Source organism: Arvicanthis niloticus, chromosome 7, assembly GCF_011762505.2.
Source record: "Arvicanthis niloticus isolate mArvNil1 chromosome 7, mArvNil1.pat.X, whole genome shotgun sequence".
NCBI classification, from domain to species: domain Eukaryota; kingdom Metazoa; phylum Chordata; class Mammalia; order Rodentia; family Muridae; genus Arvicanthis; species Arvicanthis niloticus.
This window is the reverse complement of record NC_047664.1, coordinates 62052271-62079255: the sequence shown is the minus strand read 5'-3', so window position 1 is coordinate 62079255 and position 26985 is coordinate 62052271.

Sequence of the window (26985 nt, the reverse complement as noted above, 5' to 3'; positions counted from 1 at the left end):
AGATATTAAAGAAAAATGATTATTGTGTACTGTTTTTTTTTTTTGTTATTAGAAGTGGAATTATGTTTGTGTAGCCATCTTCTTTTAGGGTTGTTGGAAGATTACTTTCTTGCTTCCTCTAGGTTGTAGTTTCCCTCCTTGAGTTTTCCATCAATTATCCTTTGAAGTGCTGGGTTTGTGGAAAGATTTTGTGTAAATTTGTTTTTTATTTTCATGGAATATCCTGTTTTCTCCATCTATAGTGATTGAGAGTTTTGTTGGGTATAGTAGTCTGGGCTGGCATTAGTTTTCTTTTAGGTCTGTATGATAGCATTTCAGAATCTTCTGGTTTTATATTCTCTGGTGTGACATCTGGTGTATTTCTAATAGGTCTGCCTTTATATGTTACTTTACCTTTTTCCCTTACTGCTTTTAGTATTTTTCTTTGATTTTGCATTTGATGTTTTGTTTATTATATGGCAGGAGCAATTTGTTTTCTGGTCTAGTCTATTTGGGGTTCTGTAGGCTTCTTGTGTGTTCATGGAAATCTCTTTCTTTAGGTTAGGGAAGTTTTCCTTCTATTATTTTATTGAAGATGTTTACTGGCCCTTTAAGTTGAGAATCTTCACTCTCATCTGTACCTATTATCCTTAGGTTTGGTCTTCCTATTGTGTCCTGGATTTCCTGGATATTTTAGGTAAGGAGCTTTTTGCATTTTCATTTTTTTGACAGTTGTGTCAATGTATTCCATGGTATCTTCTGTACAGGGTAGTCTCCAGGGTAGTCTCCTTTTGAGATTTCTTTATTGTTTCTATATCCGTTTTTAGATCCTGGATAGTTTTGTTTAATTCCTTCACCTGTTCGATTCTGCTTTTTTCTTACAGTTCTTTAAGGGATTTTTGTGTTTCCTCTTTAAGGGTTTCTATCTGTTTACCTGTGTTCTTTTGTACTTCTTTAAGTTATTTATGTCTCTTTTAAAGTCCTCTATCATCATCATGAGAAGTGATGTTGATTCAGAATCCTGCTTTTCCGGTGTGATGGCATGTACAGGGCTTGCTATGGTGAGGGATCTGGGTTCTCATGATGCCAAATAACTTTGGTTTCTGTTGCTTATTTTCTTGCACTTGCCTTTCTCTGTCTGGCTAACTCTAGTGCAACCTGAACTGTCTCTGACTGGAGCCTGTCTTTGTATTTATCTTGCTTATGTCAGATCTCCTCAGAGTCCAGATTTTCTGTGATCCTGAGCTCCTGGGTGGAAGAACTGCTGGGACTCAGGCTTCCTCTGGGATTCTGAAATCCTGGTGCTCTGAGTGCAGTGGTTCCTTCTCTGCTCTGAGTGCACTGGTTCCTCTAGGATGGCTCAGGATAAGGTGTCTTCAGGTGAGCAGACCTGCTAGGTGTCGGCCCCAGCCAAAAGGTGCTATCTTATTCTTAATGCTTGTAGAAAATAAAAATAAACCAATATGTTTTTAAACCTCCTACTGTGGGCACAACATTCTTGTATTGAAAAAAATAGAGGAAATTGTTGAATAAGCAACAGTGATTATCTGTCCTGATCATAAATGATCATATATGTTGTCAACTGCTGAGTGATATTTTTACTAGCGTTTATAGAAGATTCCTGTAATTTCTCTAAATCTGCTATAGAGATGGAATATTTGTTATTAAGCTACTGCTGTGGAATTATGTTACTATCTCTGTGCTAAAATTTATAGAAGTTCAGTATATCCCTGACTGAAAGTATTATTCCATACATATGTGGACAGACTTATTTATAAGTGATGATTGATCTGGAATAACAAAATAATCTCATACTCGAAAATTTATAGATTCACTACATATATTATTCCACACTAAATTGGACTTTGATGTATGAAAAATCAATGAAAAGAATCAATAATTGTCTTCTTCTTCAAAAAAAGAAACTCTATTCCTATTAAATTCACTATATGCTTATATATCTGTGACCCAGAACTAAGAATGGTAGCTCTGATCATCAATCTTGACTCTATAGATAGTGTCATAGTTTAAGATTTTATCCTTTGTTTCAATATAATTATTCATATACTAAAGCCAGTAACAGTATATCTTGTGTATATACCTTATATATTAAGGTAATGTTAAGATTGATAATCCATACCAATTGAACGTAAATGCTTTATCTCTACCATAACAGGCATCTTCAAAGACAATTCAGCATTACATCTTTACTTTATATAAGAAAGTAAAACTGGACCTTCTCTGATTTTACATCACATTTGATAGTTATAATATACAGATAGTTAAAATAAATATATGGATAATTATAATAGATAGATATACATCATTGTGCATATATTTCTTCCATATATGTACTATATACAATATAACACACACACACAAATATGTATGTGTGTGTGTTATATGACATATATACATGTATATTTATGCATTTGTGTGTGATGACAAAGAAAAACAGTGTACATTGACAAAATTTCACCTTTAATACAGAATCACTAGTATCAGAGAAAAATATTGAACTATATTGAAGCATAAATAATTGAAAAAAAGTTGATGCAAAGAGAAAGGTACAAACTCAAAATATATTTATTGAGCAATGATCAACAGTTTGGGTTTTTTTTTTTTTTTTGAGCCTGTATTGAGCTGACAGACACACATATTCATCCATGCATAATTACATGCTGGTATATATTTACTGGTATGACCAATATGAAGATCTACAGATAGACCCTTCCCTGAAATGAAAAGCCAACGAATGGAGCAAAGAGCTGTATAACTTAATTTTTATTTTCATTTTGATGGTATTATACCTGACAAAGCAACAGAAAAAAATAGGGCTTTATTTTATCTTCCAGTTACAGGGAACAGAGACCATCATGGCAAATAAGTTATAGAAATTAGAAGAGTAGGTAGCTGGTCATAAAACATCTAAAATCAGGAAACAGGAAGTGATGATTGTCAGTGTTTAGAGCGCATTATTTTTCTTGTTTGTTTTATTGGTTTTACATTTCAGTCCAGAATAGATGATATTGTCCAGAATTACAAAGCATCAGTTTATAACAATTAACACAATCTGCATAATCCCTCACAGATTTGCCAAGTTATTCAATTATATAATAACTTTAAATCCAGTGAAGATGATAATCATGATTATCTGTCACTCTAACTAACCTAGAAAAGTTCAGAAAATGTGTTGCATGTTGTACTAATTGAAAAACAAAAACATGCTTGGGAAACAGATCTATAGAGTAACATACTTATTTTACTACATATGCCTTATTAGGACTTTGTTGTATGTATCTGTCTATTGAAAAACATAAGTAAATATGAAAAATAAAAGATAGAAAAGTTCCAAGTGTACCACTTGAATATATTAAGGTAAAAATACCACATTGTAGAATGAATGGGTTTCTGGAAGAAATCAAATTATGTATGAATTGTAGACTATAAGAATAAAATTAGCAATAGATTAAAAGGTAAATACCTGCATGTCTTGCCAATCTCTAGGAATTTATTATAATTACATCCTAAGAGAAATGGGAGATAGAAAGGACCTGAACTGAAGTAGCAGTAAAATGACAATATCAATGAGGAAAGTCTTTGGTGCATCCAGTGGCATGAAATACAAGCTGAGTAGATACACTAAGGCTGTGTATTCTGCAATATACAATTCTCAGAACAAGTTTTAGTATCAAGAAAAAAAATTTTTTTCTAGAGGGCTGACATTTTTTTTTAAAAATGTTGGTTCTAAGAACTTTTCTTTTTTTTCCCTTTTTAAAATTGGTTGTAATATTTACATTTCAAATTTTATCCCCTTATCCCAATCCCCCGACCACATCAAGCAAACTGACCAGACCTGACCTAACCTCCGATGTCCTGGAATTCCATCTGGATGCAGTGAAGACACAGCCTCAGAGGCTTATCAATTTACTCTTCCCCCCACCACTCTTCTAATGTCTCAACGCCTGTAATCAGCTTGAAGAAGTTAAAGAAGAGTCAGTGCCCCTATTCCCTGGGCTTGGAGACTAAGGTGGTTAATAATGGTCTGTCTTTCTAGGGAAAAGTAGTGGTTTTGTTGGACCAGGGAGGATTAGCTAGGACTTATTGCATAGCCATAACCTATTGGTAGAAATCTGTATAATTAATATCAAGATGAAGTTATAATTTCTTAAATGGTACAAAATTTACTTTGATTTCAAATTTAAGGTTTTCATTGGCATGAGCTTCTTATTGATATACAAGTGAGATGAATATTGATACTCTCATGGGCATTGTGCCTGTATAACACATTTAGGAATACAAGGCTTAGACCCAGTCCTTCTTTAACTTTTTTAACTGATTTGGGACGATTAGCCTATGAGTTAAGGGACTATAGCAAATTCATGGCTTTGAGTTCATTGTTAGGGTGTTTTCCATATTTTACTTAGAAATAGCTGAGAGGAGTTAATAGACAACAGTCCAGGTTACCTTACATGGATAGTTGGTTTTCAAAACGTCAGAAGCCCATAGAATTGACGTTACAAATATTTCTATATTAATGTTCAGTTTGATTAGAGACCTGTCTGCTCCTGACAGCTTCCTGTCTTGGATTCTAAGAAGAAATTGAGCATCCTTGGAGTTACTCCAGTTGTGCGGTAACAGCCACTAGGCAAGAATTGCCTCTTTCCATCTACAGACAAATTACTGTCCAGAAAAGGACACACTTGCAGAATAGTCGACTGATTATATCTGCCTAGACAGAGTAATCAGCCCTTAATAATCCTGCAGCACTAAGGTCTGTCAGATGATTCTGGCCCAGAAGGCTGAAGATTTGATGCTTTATCGTTTGGTAGTATAGGGGCTTTCCAAGTGTTCAGCGGTCTCTATAAATTGGCTAAGTTTTAGAAGCTATGCTTAGTGTTTCCCATAATTTCAGTTAACTCCGTCATTCTGGATTTCTGATGGGGTTGAAGACCTATAGTCTCATAGCCAATCCTGGCTATTTACTTTGAGAGAAAAGATCTGAGTGGATGGTTTTCAGCTGACATTCATTCTAAAGCCAAGAAAAAAGCCAGGTTCAAAACTAAGTGTTTTAGTTATGAGAGATAACAGAGGTTCTGGTTAGTCAACAAAATGATGGACTGGATATTAGGACTATTTTGTACCTCACTGGTACAATTAGGAATAATTATGCTCTAATTGTATTTTGAGAGAAAAGTTTTATTTTAACAGGAAGGGTGATATATAGGAGGAGCTAAGGGGGAAGGAGTACCGAGAGGAAGAGATGGAGTAAGGAGAGGAGAAGAAGAAGGAGAGGAGAAGCTAGGTGATGAGAGAGAGGAAGAGAGAGAAAGGGGGTGCATGGAGGCAGATGTTCACATGTCTCCACCAGTCAAAGATAGCTGATATATCTAGGTTGGGTATTGGGTTACACTTCTGATTGAGCATTACCAAACTTATAAAGCATTTGATTAACATTTTAAAAATTGTATAAAAGCAAAAAGAAAAAGGGGGCATGGGTTAGGGGTTTTCTAGGGAGGGGAAATGGAGAAAGGGGATAGCATCTGAAATGTAAATAAAGTATAAAATAAATTAAAAAATAATAAATTACTTTAGTAAATGTAGTAAAATATAAAGAAAAAGAAAAAAAAAAGAAATACAGGCTGTTCGGATGAAGGCAGCATGTTTGCTCTTTCACTGCCATCAGGTACTAAGTAGTTCCTGATGCTTACAAGCTGAGGGGTAAATGGATTTCTGGAATGTATGGAGTAACACAGAAGATTATTATTGATTGAATCACTAACTTGGCATGTAGATTGAGAGAATCAAGAAACAAGAGGAATCAATAATGTGCCCAAGGTTTCCTAATCATCCTGGATTCTTGACAATGCTTTTAAATGATCCTGAACATGAGAGAATAAGTAAAGATAGGAGGGTAATAAAAAGGGTGCTGGTCTCTCTGTCTCTCCCTCCCTCTTTTCTCTCTCTCTCTCTCTCTCTCTCTCTCTCTCTCTCTCTGTGAAATTTCTTAATGGGCTCTGTGTCGACTATTTAATACTAAAAAAGGAAAGGCTAGAAATATAGATCAAAATTTTTATATTGATATTTATAGTATTAATAAAGTATACTACCTGGGCAAAGCTTATGAAGTAATAAGAGAAGAGATTGACAGAGAGAGTAGCTTCTGAAATGTAAGACATAACAATAGAAGAATTCTAAAAATAGTTGGGGTGTATAATTATAAACAATATCATTATAAGCAAGAGGGCTCATTGAGTATAGTCCTTGACATATAAGCCCGAGGCCTTATATAGAATCCCCAGAGCCTATGAAAAAGACAGACATAGAAGTAAGTCTCAGTAATCAAAGTGCTCTTAATGTAAGACAGCAAAGGTGCTTTCACTCACACACCGAAACATACACATACAGCCTACCACCGCATTCATACACATTGTGTACTGCTATATTTTAGAAATTAATGCATACCACCATACATAGAAATGGAAAAATTAAGACTATAAATATAGAGTTTTGAATAGTGAATTAATAATTATGCAGAACAAAAACTCTGGTGTGGCAAAAAAATAAGGAAACCATCTAATGATTACCTGACATTCAGTTTATTAAGAGACATTATGTGATTTCTTGCATTATGTTTTTAGAGCCACCTCAAAATTAAAACACAAAAAGTTTCCAAAAACCAAACTCATTGGATTGATAGTCAGATTTTGAAAACCACTGGGCTGTGTCTTGCTTAATTCATATGGTTACCTGTATCTTATTACTAATTGTTCCTCATAATTTAAATGTTCTAGGAACATTTGATTGAACTGTCCCCCTTTTCCATTTCTCTCTACCTGGGAATTTAGAGTTTGATAGCAATTGCAAAATACCTTGCAGTGTCCTTTTGATTTTAATGGCCCAGTGATTTATAGATTGACGATTTAAATGTGAGTAAACTAGTCCTCAGAAACTGTGAAAAGGGGTAGAGAAAAGGTAGCAAAATGTAAATATAGTTTGAAAAGCTCACTAATGATGTTTACTTTGCTACGTGGCTGCTATTAGATAGACTGGATCAATCAAAAATAGAATTTCTGTTCAGCTTTAATGATAGTCTTTGTGTTTCTTAGTTCATTGTAGGCATGGTACAAGAGTGGCAATTTTGCAGTAAGCAGCTGGACTGATGCTATTCATTATGAGTAGTTACAGCATATCATAGGAGAATGTGATGCTCCCTTTAAGCATGTGTTTCCAAGTCTTAATTCTACACTGAATGGTGCCCTTTCATGCTGTGTGAACAGCTCCATTCTATTTAAATTAGTCAGAGAAGAGAAAGATTTCAATAAATTTAATAAATGTAGAATACATTTTAAAAAAAGAGAGGTGTATGAAATGCTGTGGGCATTGTATCCTAACTAGCTGGGAAAACAAGAAACACACACACACACACACACACACACACACACACACACCCTCCTCTTTAGCTAGATTTCAGACTTGCCCAGCTGGACCATTCCAATGATCTAGGGAGTTGAGGTGATCATGAGCCAATGATTATCCATTTGTATGAGCTGCCAGTATAACCTGCCAGTAATGGTTATCTGCATACAGCATCTGTGCATAGATTGTGATAGGAGTAATTGTGATGGCAGCCAGAATGGCAAATCTCAGCGTGTTCTGTGCTTAAAAACATAGCTATTTGAAAGAAAGAATCTTTTTAAATTCTGTGAACTGGAGTAATTCTAATCATCACTATCATATATAGTCATGAATAGTTTAGGGTTACAAAGTTTCTCTCAGTTACACTTAAAATAAAACTAAATATTACTAATAAAATGGAGATGCTAAAATGAATGCAAAATTAGGTATGTAAGCAGTAAATAAAATTTCTGCTTATGCTGGAAAATGAGTATTCTAAACTCTTACTTGTAATTGGCTTATTTTGTTATAAACTGGAAATCTGTGTGTGCATGTGTGTGTGTGTGTGTGTGTGTGTGTGTGTGTGTTTTATGGAGTGATTGCTTAATTATTGTTTAATTCTTGGAGTTAAAGCTTTAGAATTGTATAAATCTTGACTTCTCCATGCATACTTATTTTGTTATGGCTTTTCTTTGTTTAGTTTTTGTTGTTGATTCTCTTAATCTTCTCATTTTCTATGATATTTTGACCTTTCTTTACTCACTCATCTCTTCATTCTTTAGACAAAAAGTAATTGTTATTTTGAATAATTATTACACATTTATTTAATATTAGATGATCATTTTCAATTTAAAGTTCCTCGTCTTTACTAGCTCTCTGTGACTATACCTAGTAATAAAACAGTTTTACAAAGTAGCATTCTGACACCTAGATCACTTAATTTCAGTATATTCTAACTCAGGAGTTTGGAATAGACCTTGGAACCCTTTTTTTTTTTTTTTTTTACCACAATTACCATTGAATTTATTCTTTAAAAAATTTCAAAAATGACAATAATCGGGTTTATGCTATCCTCTCCTATTCCCCTGACACCTTATCAATATCCACTTTTTTCCTATCTGCCCTTTTCCTATATGTCTCTTTCCTATAATCATGTTTTGTTATATTATTGTGTGACTTTCAGAGTTTAATCTGGGCCATCTGTGTGATGTGATTTGTCACTATCTATAGGCATCTAATGGAATCAGTAATGGTTTATACAACTGAAGATAATAAGTGGAACTTATGCATTAACCTACTACAGCAAAGTTTAGTTAAGAGAAGCAGGGCTCTGTTAGCCTTCCTCCTGATCCACAACTAATTGGGACAGGCCAAGTTCTGTGCAGGCAATGTAGAAGCAACATCAGCAGTGGGTTCATGATCACAATCGCTATACTGTAGCCAGGAAATGTTATTTTACATCCTTTATCCTTATTTTCTAGTTTTAATATTTCCTCTTACATATTATCCTTTGAATCATAATGGGTGGAATTTATATGTTCTGTTTCAGTCTAAAGAGTTAATTGGCACTCATTATCGGCAACTAGAACAGTCATAAGTCCATTAAGTCACTGAAATTTATTGTAATGAGAAACTTTTTTGGATTATTGCTGAGGGAAGCATTTATATGGATTTAAACATAAATATTTAGTATGTAGTATGAGACTACTACAGTTGGCCACAAAAAATGGTAAGTTCTTTCTTAGGGTTTAAGTTCTCTTCAGCTATGGTTTGTGACGGGGTTTCAAGTAACAGGGCTGAATTCCTTCAGGTAGTGATCCAAAAATCTAATCAGAGCTCAGTTGGTTTTCCCAATAATAATCCTGTCACCATGGAAGTGGTGGACACGTAATGACCTGCATTGCATTTTATAGTGTTCACAACCTGTTAAGGGTATTGATGCCCTTTTCCCATCAATACCCCGTACAGCACCCCTTTGGAATTGTGAAACATAGCCATAGTGGAACGAACATGTCTAGATCTGTTCCAAGGTTATTTCTCTGTGTTGTTCAAAGAAAGTGTCCAGAGTCTTTAGCAGAGGTCTTAGAAACTTCTTCTGATACACAAACAAACAAAAGCAAACAAATAACAGCAACAAAATATTAGTTTAGTTACTTTTATTATGTGATGCAACTGAGGGAGGAGAGAGAGAACCTCAACAAAAGAACTGACTCAATCAGATTGGCCTTTGGACAGCTAAGACCATTGTCTTGACTGCAAACTGACATAGGAGGTCTCAGCACATTGCAAGAAGTGTCATCCCTAGGAAAGTAGGTTTATAGAAAAGCCTATTGAGCATAAGATCATGAACAAGCAAGTAAGCTGCATTGCTTTGTGGTTTCTGTTTGAATTCTATCTTGACGTCTTCCATGCTTTTCTTTCCTCAGTGATGGATTGTCACCTAGAAGTATATGTCAAACAAATCCTGTCCTCTCCTGAGTTTCTTTCATTTGTTTCAGATTGTTTTATCAAAGCAACAGAAATCAAACTAGAGAAATTAGCCAAAGCATCTATTGCTCTGGCAGCCTCTAGGGCTTTCATGACCAACAACTCATAAGCAGGCATTCTCAGCTGTTCCTGGAAATTTTTATTATTCTATATTTTGTAGACAGGGTTTCATGCAGTCTCTGGTCTCGAACTTGTTGAACAACTATGATTGGCCTGGGGCATCTAATTTATCTCCATCTACCCCCTAAATGATCAGTGTGGAAGTAGCAAACATTAATCCAAACAAACATCTACTCCAAAGTCTTTTTTTTTTAATTTTTAATCTTTTATATTAAGTTCAAACCCATACCCTTGCACATACTACATAAATGTGCTAATATTAAGATGTAGCCTTAAACTTCTCAGATATATTTTTTCTAGGGCTTTTTAAAGACGACTTAAATAAAACTTTTAGACCACTAATTCTTCTTTCTTTTAAAATGTGTGTGGTTATTTTTTCCTGAATATATGTCTGTTTACCATGCATATGCTTGCTGTTCAACTGAGTCCAGAAGAGAAAAATGAACCCATCAGAGCTTGAGCTGCAGAGGGTTGTGAGCTGCCTTGTGGGATCTAGAATTCGATGAGAGTTCTCCAGAAGAATAGCAAGTGCTCTTAACTGCTAACCAACTTCTGCAGCCCACAGACTCAGAAGTATTATAACTTGACTGTTTCCCACCCAAATATGCCTTGGAACTTAAATCTCAGTACGGTATTATTAAGAGGTAGGAACTAAAGGGAAGTTATATTGGTGTGAAAATGTTGTCTTCATAAATAGATCTTTGTCTTAAAGAAAGTATTAGAGAGAAATAGTAAGCTTCCTATGATTCCCTGCCATAATAAGACATCTATTTCAGACTACCTTTAAAAAAGGACTGGGACTTTCCTCATATTATAAATCCACTTGTACCTTGAACTTGGTCTTCTGAACCCTCAGCACTCTAAGGAAACAAATTTCCTTTTAAAGTAACTTGCCCAATCTCAGAATTTCCTTATAGAAGCCTGAGGAGTCAGCTAAGACATTTGTTAATATGTAATATACACACAAAGGGCGCTAAAAGAACAAAATTAACGTCAACCTTAGAAATGGAATGAAACATTCTGAGTACTTCGCTGATCTTCATTGTATATGTGCCTATGCATGTATATTTAGCATATCAGCAAATTTCAAAGAATTTTTTTCCCTCATTCTTTTTTTAAATATTGACTACAGGGTATGGAATGAATTTATTACTTTTCAAACTACTCATATAAACCAGTAAATTTATTGCTTGATTATTCAATTTGTTTTGGCATGCTTCTAAAGAATTTATTTCGTTAGTATGACATGCAATATTATTCTGTACCAAAAAAAAAAATCTAAACTATATAGAAGATGGTCTCCTATAGAAAATTTGAGAACTTCTTGCAGGATCCAGACATTTAGTTGAAATTGTGTGAAATGATATTCCGTATTTAGAAACATTCTTTCAGTAATGTGATTGATACAAGCTAGTTACAAAATCTTGTGAACTATGCCATAACTCATCAGAAGCATTGCTTAATTTTTTTTAAGATAAAGGGAGGCTAGAATTAGCATTACTTCAGAGAGGGAAAAATTTCAAGAAAAAATTCTGCATATAAAGCAGAAAGACATGAACATGCATGATTCGCAATAGTGGAGTATATAATACACACTGTATCTGAAGCAAGCTATTGCTGATAGTTCACGAGATTTTCACATAAAAGAATATGAAAGCTGAACTTTGAGGTGCTTTATAAAAATATAGAGACCCTGTAAGGTTTTATACCTTCTATTAAAGGAATGGTGTTTTTCTGGGTAGAATAAAGGCAAGAAGGAAGAAGACTTCAATAAATAAATAAATAAATAATTTCAAGGATGTTTACTGACACAATGAAATGTTATCACCTGTCACTATGTCTATTTAAAAATAGATTCAAAACAAATATGTATTCTTAGAGAAAAATGAATAAAATAGTTATTTTATAATATTAACAATGATCATGAATATTTCCAAATGAGAAGAAATACTGGTAATGTTTGTTATATTCTACATTCTATAAAGACAATATTATATATTCCATCTTAGATCACTTACTATATTTGTGGGTAACATGACACTTACTTTACATGCTTATTTTAAAAGCTTCACTAGAGATAAGAGGCAAAACCGAGATGTGATAATCATTCCTGCATTTTCAGTGATTTCTTTCCCAAATCTGCTGATGATTAGGTTCTACCTGTAGTTTAGAAATTCTGTGTTCTAGATGGTATGTTTGCCTTTCTTATTAGACAAGGAGAAATTTTGATGTGATGATTAACATGCCTTTATTCTATAAGTGAGTCTGAGTTTGAGATTGCCATACAAAGGCTGAGCTGAAGAGTGTTATCTGATGTCAACTGTGGAAATACCTCCTTTGAAATTTGTGAGGTACTTTGACTTGAACATCTTCTTTCTGTTTCTCTGTCATTCTTCCACCGCACATACTAATAACATCAAGAGGTTTTTAAAACTAGACAAACAACGAGGAGTGGGGTAAAATGAAATGGTCATTTTTATTAGTTCTGTAAGAAGTAGCTAGACTGTGATTGTTTCATTATGATCAAGGGAACAACTATTGGTAAGGATATGAAAAAGAGAATTAACCATGAGATACTATAGGAGAGAGTTTATGAAACTGCAGTCATTACATGGATCATGGTGGGTGCTTATCAAAAAAATTAAACTCACAGTTACCATGTGCTTCATGTATACCACTCATGGGCATGTACCCAAAGGACATGCCGTCCTCCTACTATGAATCTTGCATAGTGTTTGTTATTTTGGCAAATAGCCTATAAGTTATACAAAAGGAGTGATGATAAAATTATAGTAGTATCCAATGACAATTCTATTCATTTGTTAAAAAAATTAAACCATGAAAAATTTAGAAAATTGATTGGAATTAGAAATATTTTATGTTAGATTGCCTAGTCTATAAAAATCAAAATATTATATACCCTCTCTAATATGTAGATTCTATATCTAAGGATATATATACAAATCCAGTACAAAAGGACAAGAGAAATAGAACCACCTTACCAAAAGCACTCTCAACTTAATTTATGAATAAAATCTTAATATAATATATGTAAAATTAGTGGATTGGGGTATTGAATATATATATGTATATATATATATATATATATATATATATATATATATATATATATATACATATTTAGCTCATGTGACTAGGAAAAAAATGTCTCTACGATAAGATGGTGTAGAAGAAATACAGCAAAGTAAAAGGGAAAAGTGTGATGTGTGAAAGTACAGCATAGAAAGAGGGGCAGAGAAGTAAGGTACAGAAGGTAGAGTCAAACAAATATAATATGTGTGTGAAAATGCAGTGGATGCTAACATGAAATAATTCAAAATAAAGAATTACTTAGACAAGACAAGAGACAAAGTGCTTACACACAAACAATGGTGTTTTATTAGAGGTTATTACTACATAGGCATCCTGGAATCCCTTCCTTTTTTCCCATGACTGCTTTGCTGTTAGAATAGGCAAAGAAGATACTTTGGATTGGATCACTATTGTCACAGCAGGAGTAAGAGAATATTGGAAAGCCACATGCTGACTCTGAAGGTCTGCCTTTAAGTAGCAGTCCACATAGAAAGCTAGGAACATGTCCTAAGTGTATGGCCCAAGATGAGGATCAAATGTTTGTGAAAACAAAAAAAAATATGACATTATTATTATTATTATTATTATTATTATTATTATTATTATTAAACTATTTTATTTTTTCTGGTTCTTTTCTTTTCTATTTTTAACTGGATATTTTATTTATTTACATTTCAAATGTTATCCCCTTTCCCGGTTTCCCCTCTGGCAACCGCCTATCCCATCCTCTCTCCCACTGCTTCTATGAGGGTGCTCACCCACCCACCCACCTACCCACTCCAGCCACCTTGCCCTGTCATACCCCTACATTGGGCATCAAGCCTTCCAAGTACAAAAGGCCTCTTCTCCCATTGATGTCCAACAAGGCCATCCTCTGCTACATATCCATCTGGAGTCATGGGTCCCTCCATGTGTACTCTTTGGTTGGTGATTTAGTTCCTGGGATCTCTGGAGGGGTCTGGTTGGTTGATATTGTTGTTCTTCCTATGGTTTGCAAACCCCTTAAGCTCCTTCAGTCTTTTCTCTAAGTCCTCCATTGGGAACCCTGTGCTCATTTGTGAAAACAGAGATATGATAAAATTTTTAAGTGAATATGAATGTTCCATAATTGTTGAGAAATGTTACAGAGTTAACAGTGAAACATTTATAATGCATGTTTAGTCTGTACATGTCATCTCATTAAACACATCAAAATTTGTTTTCTAAAGTGGAAAATATATTAAGTCCCATTTTGTATACTAGAAACATGTATACCAATTCCTATATTATATTTTAATGTGCTTTTTGTTTGTACTCAATACATAAAGAAACAACTACTATCTTATGGTCTGTGCTAGAAGCTTTTTATTTCTTTTATTGGTATATCTTCACATTACTCACCTGCAACTCTGAGCTCTAATGATTGAGTAAACTGAGGGAGAGAAGAATGTCAGTGTTTACAGGGTAACCTCAAAAGGAACTAGCAAAGAATGTTTTAAATATGGGTCTGGTGATTTATTTTATCCCCATGTGGTCTACTCTTATGTGTAACATTAGAACTTTTAAAGTTAAACACATTTTTTTTGGACTTAGCTTCACACACACACACACACACACACACGCACATTCTATTTGAAAGAACAACTTTAAGTTCCTGATGGCCAGATGGCATTTTAAGTAAACTGCTTTCAATGTAGGAGAGATGGCTCAGTGGTTAAGAGCACTGACTGCTCTTCCAGAGGTCCTGAGTTCAATTCCCAGCAACCACAATGTTATCTTCTGTTCTCCACAGCAGGACACAAAATATATTTATATATGTGCAAGGATGAACACAAGCAACAACGTTTATCTTTTAATTCTTTAGATAAAGATGGATGTATTGAAAACTGAAAAATTCTATATTTCTAATAGCTACTCTGTTTCCTCAAAAGTAACAACTACTATGTTTTCCACAATAGTCTTTTAATAATAAAAAAAAATGTGACTATTTTATTGTTTTGGCTGGTACAATCATAAGTTTCATTTGTGGGATTTTGTCTGATGCATGTTGCATGAATGTTGCAAATTATTATTATTGTGCATGAATTTATGAAATAGAATAATTACAATGAAATTCCATTTTCAAAGGAGGAAATGACATGATTTTCTTTTGTTCCTGTATTAATAACTATGCTGTTGCTGTTATAAAGCAAAAGAGAGTGATGAAAAGCATCTTGTGGACCTTAACTTTCCAAAGAGATGTCTATCATGAGAGGGAAGGATTCTAGCTTATCAAGCTTGGAGTTTGGAGGATCAAGCTAAGAAATTAAAACTTAAAACCATTAACTGGAAACAGAAACATGCAACTTGAACTGGGGAAAAGCTATAAAGTCTCAAACCCACTCCTAGTGACATATTTCTTTTAGGTAAGTCTGCATAGCCATCTTAAACAGTACCACTGGCTAGATACTGACTGTTTAAATATCTGAAACCACAAGACCATTCCTATTCTAACATCTACAGTATTTATATTTTTTTATTTCATAATTTTATTTTATTAAATATAGGACAGTTTTGGTTTTTAGATATTTTCATTCTGATGAATTTCATAGACTTTTGAAAGTACACAAAATTCATTAAAATTCATTAAATAATGTATTATCAAAATTTACAATTTTTACGATTCTGTAATATTTATGAATTATTTAACTCTTTATAATTTCTCAATTACTTGATTCCTCCAGTTATCTATGATAGTTCTTTGATATGCTAAAAGAGTTAGAGAATTCTTTTCACTTTATGACTTTTAAATATTTAATGAGAGCTTTAAATTTTAATAGTCTCTATATTAAGAAGAATGTTTCTACCTTTGAAAGATAGTTTACAAATTGATATTCTTTCTTTATAGCAGGCTTCATATTTGAATCATTAATGTACCCATTTGCTAATAATTTATTCTGGAGAGCTTTTAGAAGTTTGTATCATTTCTATTTAGCAATAAATATTTCTGATAAAAGGAAGTTCATGTAAAACTCTCTCTAGAGAAGTGCAAATACGTTTTTCATGTCCTATTCTTGTATTCATTGCGATTTAATATTAAGAAATAAAAATTTGAGATTTACCATATAATTTGTGCATGATTTTATACAAGTGCTATTAGATACAGTTACACTAAAATGGGGTGGTGAGTCATGTCTACATGAGGACTTTGTGAGACAACCCTACAAATAAATACAAGCCACACTGCTTAAAGAGTATTTTGCATAGGCCTGCAATCTCTTTTGATGTATGCATCTCATTTTAAACATTGAAAAAAGAAGAAAAATAATTATATAAGAACAGTAAAGAGTATAGATATAGACATATTATGTTAGGAAGATAGTTTGAAATGTCAATACAGCTCATAGTCAACAGGATAGTTAAGGAGGACAGTCTTGACCTCATACACTTAAGTAGAATGAAATATTCAAAGCTGTTGTTTAAGATTGCCTATATGTGTCTCTCCTAGCACTTCAGGTAAATTTCTTCACCTCATACCAGAAGGGCTTCTGAAGCTCCAGAAATATACATTTCCTATCATGTGCTGGTTTTGCTATCTCTGTTAACTGGAGCAGATGTGTGTGCCTACTTGTACATGCTTGAGGTTTATTAAGTTGGTTGACTCTTAAGAGATGTTTGTTTACAGTTTGGATGAATCACTAATAGATGTATAGAGTTTTCATTTTGCTCTACTTCTTAACTTTTTTTAAAAATAACACTGACCACATCTATTTCTGGAGAGTAAAAAAAAAAAAAAATCTGAAAGTACCACGTGGGAGAATTGGGTAGGTTAATAATAGTGTACATGTACATTAAAATATTCCATATATTCGAAACCACTTCAAAGCATTAAATATGTCCTTTGAAATGTGCTGCCTAAATTTCTGTTGGTATGGCTATTGTTTTTTAATGTTAATGCTTTTATTTTTGCTTCTGTGGTTCTTAGTGTCCATTAACATGTACACCAGAAATGAATATTCTAATTTCATTACCAGATTAAGACAAAGGTGAATTGGTATAATAAAAATGTTGAATATCACCTTTGACCTCCTGCTCTGAACTAGGCTCAGAAAGTGATATGGAAGAAATTGTAGAAGATCTCAGAAGATGGACAGATCTCTCATACTCATGAGTTGGCAGGATTAATATAGTAAAAATATTTATCTTGCCAAAAACAATCTACATATTCAATGCAATCCCGATCAAAATTCCAACTTAATTCTTTATAGAGTTAGAAAGATTGATTCTCAAATTCATTTGGAATGACAAAAAAAAAAAAAAACAACAACAACAAACAAAAACAAAACAGGATACCAAAAACTATTCTCAACAATAAAATAACCTCTGGGGGAATTACCACTCCTGACTTCAAGTTGCATTACAGAGCAATAGTGAAAAAAAAAAAAAAAAAAACCTGCATGGTATTGGTACAACGACAGGCAGATAGATCAATAAAATAGAGTTTAAGACCCAGAAATGATCCCACCCACCTATGGTCACTTGATCGTTGACAAAGGAGCTAAAACCAACCAGTGGAAAAATGACAGCATTTTCAACAAATGGTGCTGGTTCAACTGGAGGTCAGCATGTAGAAGAATGCAAATAGATCCATTCTTATCTCCTTGAACAAAGATCAAGTACAAATAGATCAAGGACCTCCACATAAAACCAAACACACTGAAACTAATAGAAGAGAAGGTGGGGGAAGAACCTTGAATATCTGGGCACAGGGAAATTTTCCTGAACAGAATACCAATGGCTTATGCTCTAAGATCAACAATCAACAATGGGACCTTATAAAATTGCAAAGCTTCTGTAAGGGAAAGGACACTGTCAATAGGACAAAACAGCAACCAACAGATTGGGAAAAGATCTTTACCAACCCTGCATCTGATACTGTGCTAGTAATATATATATATCAAGAAGTTAGACTCTAGAGGACCAAATAACCCTATTAAACTGTGGTACAAAGCTAAACAAAGAATTCTCAACTGAGGAATACCAAATAGCCGAGAAACACCTAAAGCAATGTTTAACATCCTAGTTATCAGGGAAATGCAAACCAAAACAATCCTGAAATCCACATCACACAAATAAGAATGGCTAAGATTAAAATATCAGGTGACAGCAGATGCTGGCAAGGATGTAGAGAAAGAGGAACACTCCTCCATTGTTGGTGGAATTGCAAGCTGGTACAACCACTCTGGAAATCAGTCTGGCAGTTTCTCAGAAAATCGAACATAGTACGACCTGAGGACCCAGTTATACCACTCCTGGGCATATACCCAGAAGATGCTCCAACATATAACAAGAACATATGCTCCACTATGTTCATAGCAGTCTTTTTTTAATTATAGCCAGAAGCTGGAAAGAACCCAGATGACCTGCAACAGAGGAATGAATACAGAAGATGTGGTTTATTTAAACAATGGAGTACTACTCAGCTATTAAAAACAATGAATTCATGAAATCTTTAGGCAAATAGATGGGACTAGAACATCCTGTGTGAAGTTATCCAGTCACTAAGGAAGATGGATGGCATGCAATCATTGATAGGTGGATAATAGCCTAAAAGATAGGAATACTCAAGATACAATTCACAGACCACATGATGCTCAAGAAGAAAGAAGACCAAAGTGTGGATGCTTCAGTCATTATTAGAAGGGGAACAAAATATTCACAGGAATAAATATGGAGACAAAGTGTGGAGTAGAGTATGAAGGAAAGGTCATCCAGATATTGTCTCACCTGGGGATCCATCCCATATACAGACACCAAACCCAGACACTACTGTGGATTCCATGACGTGTTTGCTCACAGGAGCCTGATATTGCTATCTCCAGAGAGGCTCTGTCAGAGCCTTTGCAAATACAGAGGTGGATGTTCACAGCCAACCATTGAGCTGAGCATGGGGTCCACAATGAAGGAGTTAGAGAAATGACTGAAGGAGATGAGGGGGTTTGCAACACATAGAAAGAACAACAGTATCAACCAACCAGACCACCCCAGAGCTCCTAGGAACTAAACCACCAACCAAAAAGTACACAGGGAGGGTGCCATGCCTCCAACTGCATATGTAGTAGAGGATGGGCTTGTCAGACATCAATAGGAGGAGAAGCCTTTGATTCTGGGAAGGCTAGATGCCCCAGTGTAGAGGAATGCCAGGGCAGTGAGGTGTAGAGGCGTGGGTAAGGGAACACTCTCAGAAACAGGAGGAGGGAGGATTGGATAGGGGTTTTCTGGAGGCAAAACAGGAAAGAGGATAACATTTGAAATGTAAATAAATAAATTATTCAATAAAAACAAGTCATAACACTACTTCCTGAGGCTTGAAATGACATTAATGTATGACAAGAAAAGCATAGCTAATTTCTCCAAGTTGAATGTCAAACCAGCATTTATTAGTATCCAAGTATTATCTGTCTGTCTCTCTGTCTCTCTGACTCTCTCTCTGTCTCTCTCTCTCTCATGTGGTGTGTGTGTGTGTGCACACGCGTGCGCACGCATGCATGCATGCATGTGTATCCTGTGTCATTTTTTTTAAAACATAGCTGGGTAGTTTTTTATTTGAGAACTACAAGACATAATTTCTCTTAATTATAGTATCATTCTGAATAGAAAGGAATTTACTCCTTAAATTAAGGGAGATACTAACATGTAAAAAAAAAAAGTACAACACAGAAAAAATAAACATTGGATGCTGTCTATAATGATGAAAGAAACAATGTGTTTTAAATTATTGAAAAATGAAAGGCTGTGTCTGTGTAAGGTCAGGGCAGTACGGGAGGAGACTGTTTTAAGTTAAATTGGTAGGTAATGCCAAAGTGATGAACTTTGGATGAAATAAAAGGACATTTACTTTGCAAACATCCAAGAACAGCTCTCTAGGCACAAAGCAGCAGAGCAAAGGTGAAAAGAAGGCAAGTAGATCAGTGTGTGATAGAATCACAAACAAGATACCATGAGCCAGTGATGTAGAAGAAAAAGCACCTGATGAGGTTAGTGAAGCAAACATATTCTAATTACACACAGCCTATTAAAAGCATTATTTTTGTTCTGTTGTACTTAAGACTCAAGTATTTTAAGCAGATTACCAGTAATATACCAATATATAGTGAAAAAGAAAAATAATTCACATTCCAGTCTAATAGTCTGGTTGAAAAAAGTACTTAGGTAGAATTCATTGAATAAGTAAGAGACAGAGAATGCAGAAAAAAAAATGGGTCAGTTGTTTTGAAAGGTAAACCATCTTAACAAGCATAAAGCTAGGAGGAATGACACAATATAAAGGAGAGTGAAATTGTGTGTATGTTAAGCAGGATATAGTGGTTCTTTAAACTTAAGAGATTGAGGCAGGATGATTGCTGCCTCATTTGATATCTGCCTGGACTAGTAGAAAAGAAAGAAGAACACAGTAACATTTTAATGTGGTTAAGTCTAATAAGTCTCACCATAGGTAATTATCAAATACCAGATATATAATTTGTGCTTGAGATACTTACAGTAACTAAATGCCTATCTTTCATGTGCTCTCAAAGGCTTTGATCCCTGAAAAGGGATTTTATTATGCTAGAACACCCAAGAAGAGATGTTGTTCTTTGTTGTTCTTACATTACACTCCATAGAGTAGAGAGTGAAAAAGATAAATTAGCAAAGAGGATGATGATGATAATAGAAGAAGAAGAAGAAGAAGAAGAAGAAGAAGAAGAAGAAGAAGAAGAAGAAGAAGAAGAAGAAGAAGAAGAAGAAGAAGAGGGAGAAGAGGGAGACAAAGAGGGAGAAGGGGGAGAAGGGGAAGAAGGAGGAGAAGGGGAAGAAGGGGGAGAAGGGGAAGAAGAAAGAAGAAGAAGAAGAAGAAGAAGAAGAAGAAGAAGAAGAAGAAGAAGAAGAAGAAGAAGAAGGAGGAGGAGGAGGAGGAGGAGGAGGAGGAGGAGGAGGAGGAGGAGGAGGAAGAGGAGGAGGAGGAGGAAGAGGAGGAGGAGGAGGAGAGGGAGAAGAGGGAGACACAGAGGGAGAAGAGGGAGAAGGGGAAGAAGGGGAGAAGGGGAAGAAGAAAGAAGAAGAAGAAGAAGGAGGAGGAGGAGGAGGAGGAGGAGGAGGAGGAGGAGGAGGAGGAGGAGGAGGAGGAGGAGGAGGAGAAAGAGAAGAAGAGGAGGAGGAGGGAGGAGGAAGAGGGGGAAGGAGGAGGGGGGATGAGGAAGAGGAAGAAGAGGAAGAAGAGGAAGAAGAGGAGGAAGATGAAGAAGAGGAAGAGGAGGAGGAAGAGGAAGAGGAGGAGGAAGAGGAAGAGAAGGAGGAAGAGGAAGTTGGCAGATGGGGAGGAGAAATAGCAAGAAGATGACTTACGGGAAGTAAATGTCAGTATTATGTCATGTCATAAGAGTCAAGAACAGGGAAACTTCAAGGTGATTTGAGAAATAAAGGTAAAGATGTAGAGATGGTGTATTTTTTCCTGTAGTATCCCAGAATTCAGGTGAGAGCGAAAAGATACAGAGCATGCAACTTGATGTAACTATTAATGTCTTCTCTGAATGAATCAGCATATTTGGGTGACAGTTGTCATGAATAGAAAGCTTGGGAGATTTGCTTCAACTTAACAAAGGCCTATAAACTTAAAAGAAAAATTGATTATAATGTAGCAGGAGAGTTAACTGGAGCATGAAGCCCATTTAAAGGAAGAAAACAGGTGTGATTTCTAACACAAGGAAGTCTAATGAAATGTTAAGATATCTGCACCTTTGAATTCATTAGTTATCATGAGGAAGACAGGTGCTTACAGGTTGCTTTTGGATGATGCATATGTAACCATCTGATACTGTTTTCTCCCACTATAGAATTTTTCCATTGTTTATAGATTACTTTTCATTACTTCCCAATTGAATTTTCCCCTCCTGCCTCTCCTTCCAGTTCTATACCCGTCATCTAACCTCTGCTGGAGATTCACTTCTCCTCCACTTCCCTTCAGAAAAAACCAGCTATCCCAGGAATATCAGCTAAACACAGCATCACAGTTTAAAGTAAGATCAGGCACAAGCCCTCATATCAAAGTTTAACAAGGCAACCCAGAAGAAGCTAATGTGTTTCACGAGCAGGCAAAAGAACACAAGACACACTACTCTACTGTTAGGAGTCCCACTAGAACACCAAGGTATACAACATACATAACATTTAAGAGGACCGAGGTCAGAGCCATACAGGCTTCATGATTGTCACTTGGGTCTATGTGAACCCCTTCAAGCCCTGCTTAAGGAAGTTCAAGAACTGTTTATAGTGTCTTCTGTTTTCTTTCTGGTGATGATGCATGTTCTTACACTCAAAGTTACAAAATTAAGAATGCTAGCTTTAGCTATATCAATTTTAGAAAGAAAAATCTAACAACTAATAAGATTTTTTTCCTTCATTATAAAAACATTAAAATGTCATGTTGCCCATCTTGGGTAATTTTATGTTGTGTTTACTAAAAAGGTAAGTAAGACATATGATATCTAAGATATCAGCGATGTCTATCTGTTATCTTATTCTTTTCTATTTTAGTTGTTTAAGATTAACAACTCACCTCTGTTTTAAGGGTATAACATAATTAACAACTACAGTGTGTTTTCAACATATTCTTTGCATTTACCCAGTATTACTGAGATTAACTTCGTTTCAATTGGATATTCAGTACTCATTTATTTAGAACTTTGTTTTTACATTTTTATTGTTGTTATTAAATTAATAAATGGACATTATATTAAAATGTTAACTAGTGACAATGACAAAATAAAATTCAAAATACAATTTCTTAACCAAGTACGGTAGTGTTAAGGAGCTAGATGAATATGAGTGGGCTGATGGGTATTGGGAATAGACTCCCATCTCACAATCAATAGCTTGTATATACAAGGACTGGATAAGGAAGACTGCAATTAGTCTCTAAATGAATGAAACACGGGTAAGATCTCTGGCCATAAGAAAAGGCATGACACCTTGAACTACCCAAAAGATCATCAATAGCAATTTACCTGTTTGATTGTGTTTTTCTGTATGTCTTTAAGGGATTTATTTGTTTCCTCTTTCAGGGCTTCTACCTGTTTACCTGTTTCTTTTTTCCTGCATTTCTTTCAGGGAGTTATTTATATCCTCCTTTACAAACTTGATTGTCTTCATGAGATAGGATTTTAAGTCAGCATCCTGCTTTTCAGGTGTGTTGGGGGTATTCATGGCTTGCTGTGGTGGGAGAACTGGGTTCTGATGGTGACAAAGGCTTCTGTTGCTTGTGGTCTTGTGCTTGCTTCTTACCGCATTGTTTTCTTTGGTCATTGAATAGAGTTAATAGCATTTAACTTATTACACAATAAAAATATTGCCCTATTCACTAAATAGTTGAATAATGCTGGATTCCTATTGAGACAGGGTCTCAGTGTGTTACGTTTGCTGGCCAGGAATTTGTTATGTAGAGTTCTGTGTGCCTCTGTCTCCACTGAACTGAGCTTGTTATTAAAGGCAAGTATCACCACACTTAGATTTAAATGTTTTGTAATTAAAACAAAACAAAAACACAGAAACAAAACAAAAATCTAATTCCTTCCTTAGTCCTACCAGGTCATTTTGAATGGTGATGAATTTTATACAGTAATAGCAGTTTCATCAGTGAAGAAAAACTTGAAATAATAATTCCTACTTGGTTTGTTGTAGCTTTTGGTGAGGAAGCACTAGGTGGTTTTGAGGCTTGAAATGTGAATTTTCATGGGCTAGTTTCTTATCCACTGAGAAGCTTTTAGTCATGATCATGAATGCAGAGTGGGAACAGACAGGGCTTTGTATAAACTTGTAAATCATTATTTGTATTGCACCAAGATATATATATTTCTAGTACATAGAAAGCCATTAAAAAAAAAACAATAAAATAACAACAGCAACAACAATAACAACAGCAATAAAAAATTTCTTTGTATCAGTTTATCCAACCCAAGCACTTCTGGATTTTTAACTATCTTCTTTCTTTCTTTCGTTTAGTCATGATTAAGAAATAATCAACCATGACTTTATCGTCTTTTCCTTCTTTTCTCTCTCTTTGGCTTCTCCAATATGGTGGTTTGCAGTTTGATAGAAACATAAGCAGGTATAGTAGCCCGAGAGCAGGTTCTGTCCATGACTAGTAGCTCTTGGGCTCCTTTCATTTTTTTTGTACCCAGACAAATCTGTATTCAAAGGACAGTAAGATTGGTTGTTTCATTCTAATAAAACATCTGGAGAAGACTGTCATTTGAATATTTCTAGATAACTATTAAAAAAATACTTTTTATAACCCAGTTTTTTTGCCCACCCTTTGCTTCCCTCATGGTGGCTAATTTTAAGGGTCCAGAGTGGCTGCAATAATCGTTCAACAGCTTAACCGTTTCTTAGACAGGTATTTTGCTTGAACAATAGATGCCCCCACTCTGTACAATTAATTATAAATTCTGCTTTTGTTCTGTTCCAATTTAAGTTTACCAGACTTTCGCTGTTAAGCCTGAGAAAAATTTTACGCAGATATCTATTAGTCATCCTTTTGAAAGAGATATAGCAGCATAGAGAATGCTTCTCTCAGTCACCTAGGAGACTATGAGCCTTGCTCACATATGCTTCAAGAAGCAAGCACAGCTTAGCTAACCACAATGACCACTACTCCTTCTGAGTGTCTTGCAGTACTTTAGGCGATAGTTCACTTTGACAAAGTTGGCTCAGATATTTTGGTCATCCTGATAAGTTCTTAGAAACATTGATCACAGGAGTGTTCACGAAATTGTGTTTAATGCCTTGCTCGTTCTTTGATTAGCTGTGCTTATTGTCTTGCTTGTTTCTTGACTATTTAAATCTACTGTCTTGCTAGAGCCTCGACCTAGGTCTTACCTTAATATATGCATGTAATTAAAATGGTATAAAAGCAAAAAGAAGGAAGGGGTTGGGTAGAGGTTTCTAGGGAGGAAAAAATGGGGAAAGGGGATGACATCCGAAAGGTAAATAAATAAATTATCCAATAAAAATTAAAATTAAAAAACCCTACCTTGCCTAGTATTTCAGTGAGCTTTACACTTTAGTTCTCATTTCAGTAACATGAATCAAGGCTTCCCATTTTTTTTTTCTTTCTTTTTTAATTTTAATCCTGAGCAGGGCAATCCTTCCTTACCTGTAATTAAAATTCACTCTGCATATCATAAGGACTAAGGAGGAAAAACAAACAACCAACAAAGAAACTCTTTTGCATATTTTATTGTCTATCAACTTCTCTACAAATACCCACACAGCATCTTAATGCTAAAGAACTAAGAGAACAGGATACAGGAGGACGTTTTTTAAAAGGGTTGCTGATGGAAGAAAGGAAAAGCTAGCTTCTTGTTCTTTCTCCCTTAACTGTGAGACTTAAGAAGTCTGATGGCTTATTGGTGTTGAAAAGTTTCTCATCTCCTTCCTTTTATAAGGAGGAGACAGAGTCGGAGAGGAGGTAGGGTAGGCAGCAATTTGCATCCACCACATGTCCCCTTTTCTTATTTTTTAATTGAAAATGGATTCACAGAAGCAGGGTAAAGATGTAAAAATGTGAAATCGAAGATAAATTAAGTCAGAAGTGTTTATGTGAACTTCTTGTTACAAAACATTTGTAGGTAACCCAAAGTCTCAAAATAGGGAGAAGCTGGACTTCTCTTTAATCAAAGTAGCTAATTATTTGTATTAAAATAGGATGTAGAATGTAATAAAAACTATAATAATAAACACTGTAAGAGAAGGGAATCTAGCCAGCTCTAGCATATCAAATGTGGTTCTGGAAGAAATTGCCCTTCTTCCCCATTCCCTCTACATTGCCAAAAATTGGTTAGATTACATTCCTAAAGCTAGCTACCAAAGTCTATTCCCTTATTTGGCCACTTCCTCCTCCTGAGGCCAACTACCAAGGTCCAGCTACCAAAGTATTGAAGACCAGCAATCAAAAGCTTCTTTTGGTTCATCTAATTAACATGCCTAATTAAAACAAAAAATTATCATGGACTTTTTGCTTTTACATTTATAAACCACCATTTTCCTATGGATCATTGTCTGAATTCAGCTCCAGCTGCATTGTTCAGGTCGTGATACAGGGGAACTGGAGTAAAGACACTGACTACCTGCTGATTTTCAAGGAAGTGGCCCAGAATAGCTTATGCAGTCTTTATACAATCATTATCTTGCAACCCTGTGCAAGGATATCATTGGTTATTTTTAAAAAAGGAAATCATAACATCAGGATTAAACAGCTCCATCACTACAAAAAAGCCCCCAATAGTTTCTCTCTCTCTCCTCCTTGCCTCTTGCTGGGCCAATCCCCCCTAACCTTGTTTTGCACTACAAAGCATAATTTCAGCAAGCCAAAAATAAATGTCTAGCCAGGCGTGTCCTGTAGACATGAGCACATACCCAGCTGGTAGCAAACGCAGTTACATACTTATGAAAGATGAGAGACAGAATTAAACAGTTGTTGGTATATGTCTAGTGACTAGATAGCATCTCTAGTCATAATGCTTTTTTTTTTTTAATTGCACAGACTTTTTTTTTTTAAAGGCAGAGACTTGTTCATGCTACCAGGCAACCTTTACTGACATGTATCTATGGGTTCCTGATCTCATTTTTCTACGAAGTATTTTTAAGTCTCTATTGATCAGACATAACTTTTCCATTTTCTATGTCTCTGTTAAGCAGACACAGCTTCTTCATTTTAGGTCTCTGTGGATCAAACAAAGTTTCCTCAGAATAGGTATGTAAGACCTACCTACCACTCTCCAAAACTGCCACAGGCTTACTTGGTGTGATGTAGCTGTATTACATATCCAAAAATACTCAGAATTAGTGGGCATATCTGGAGGATCGATAGAGGCAGAAAGAGGAAAGGAGGGTTTTACCCCTCAAGAGAGTATT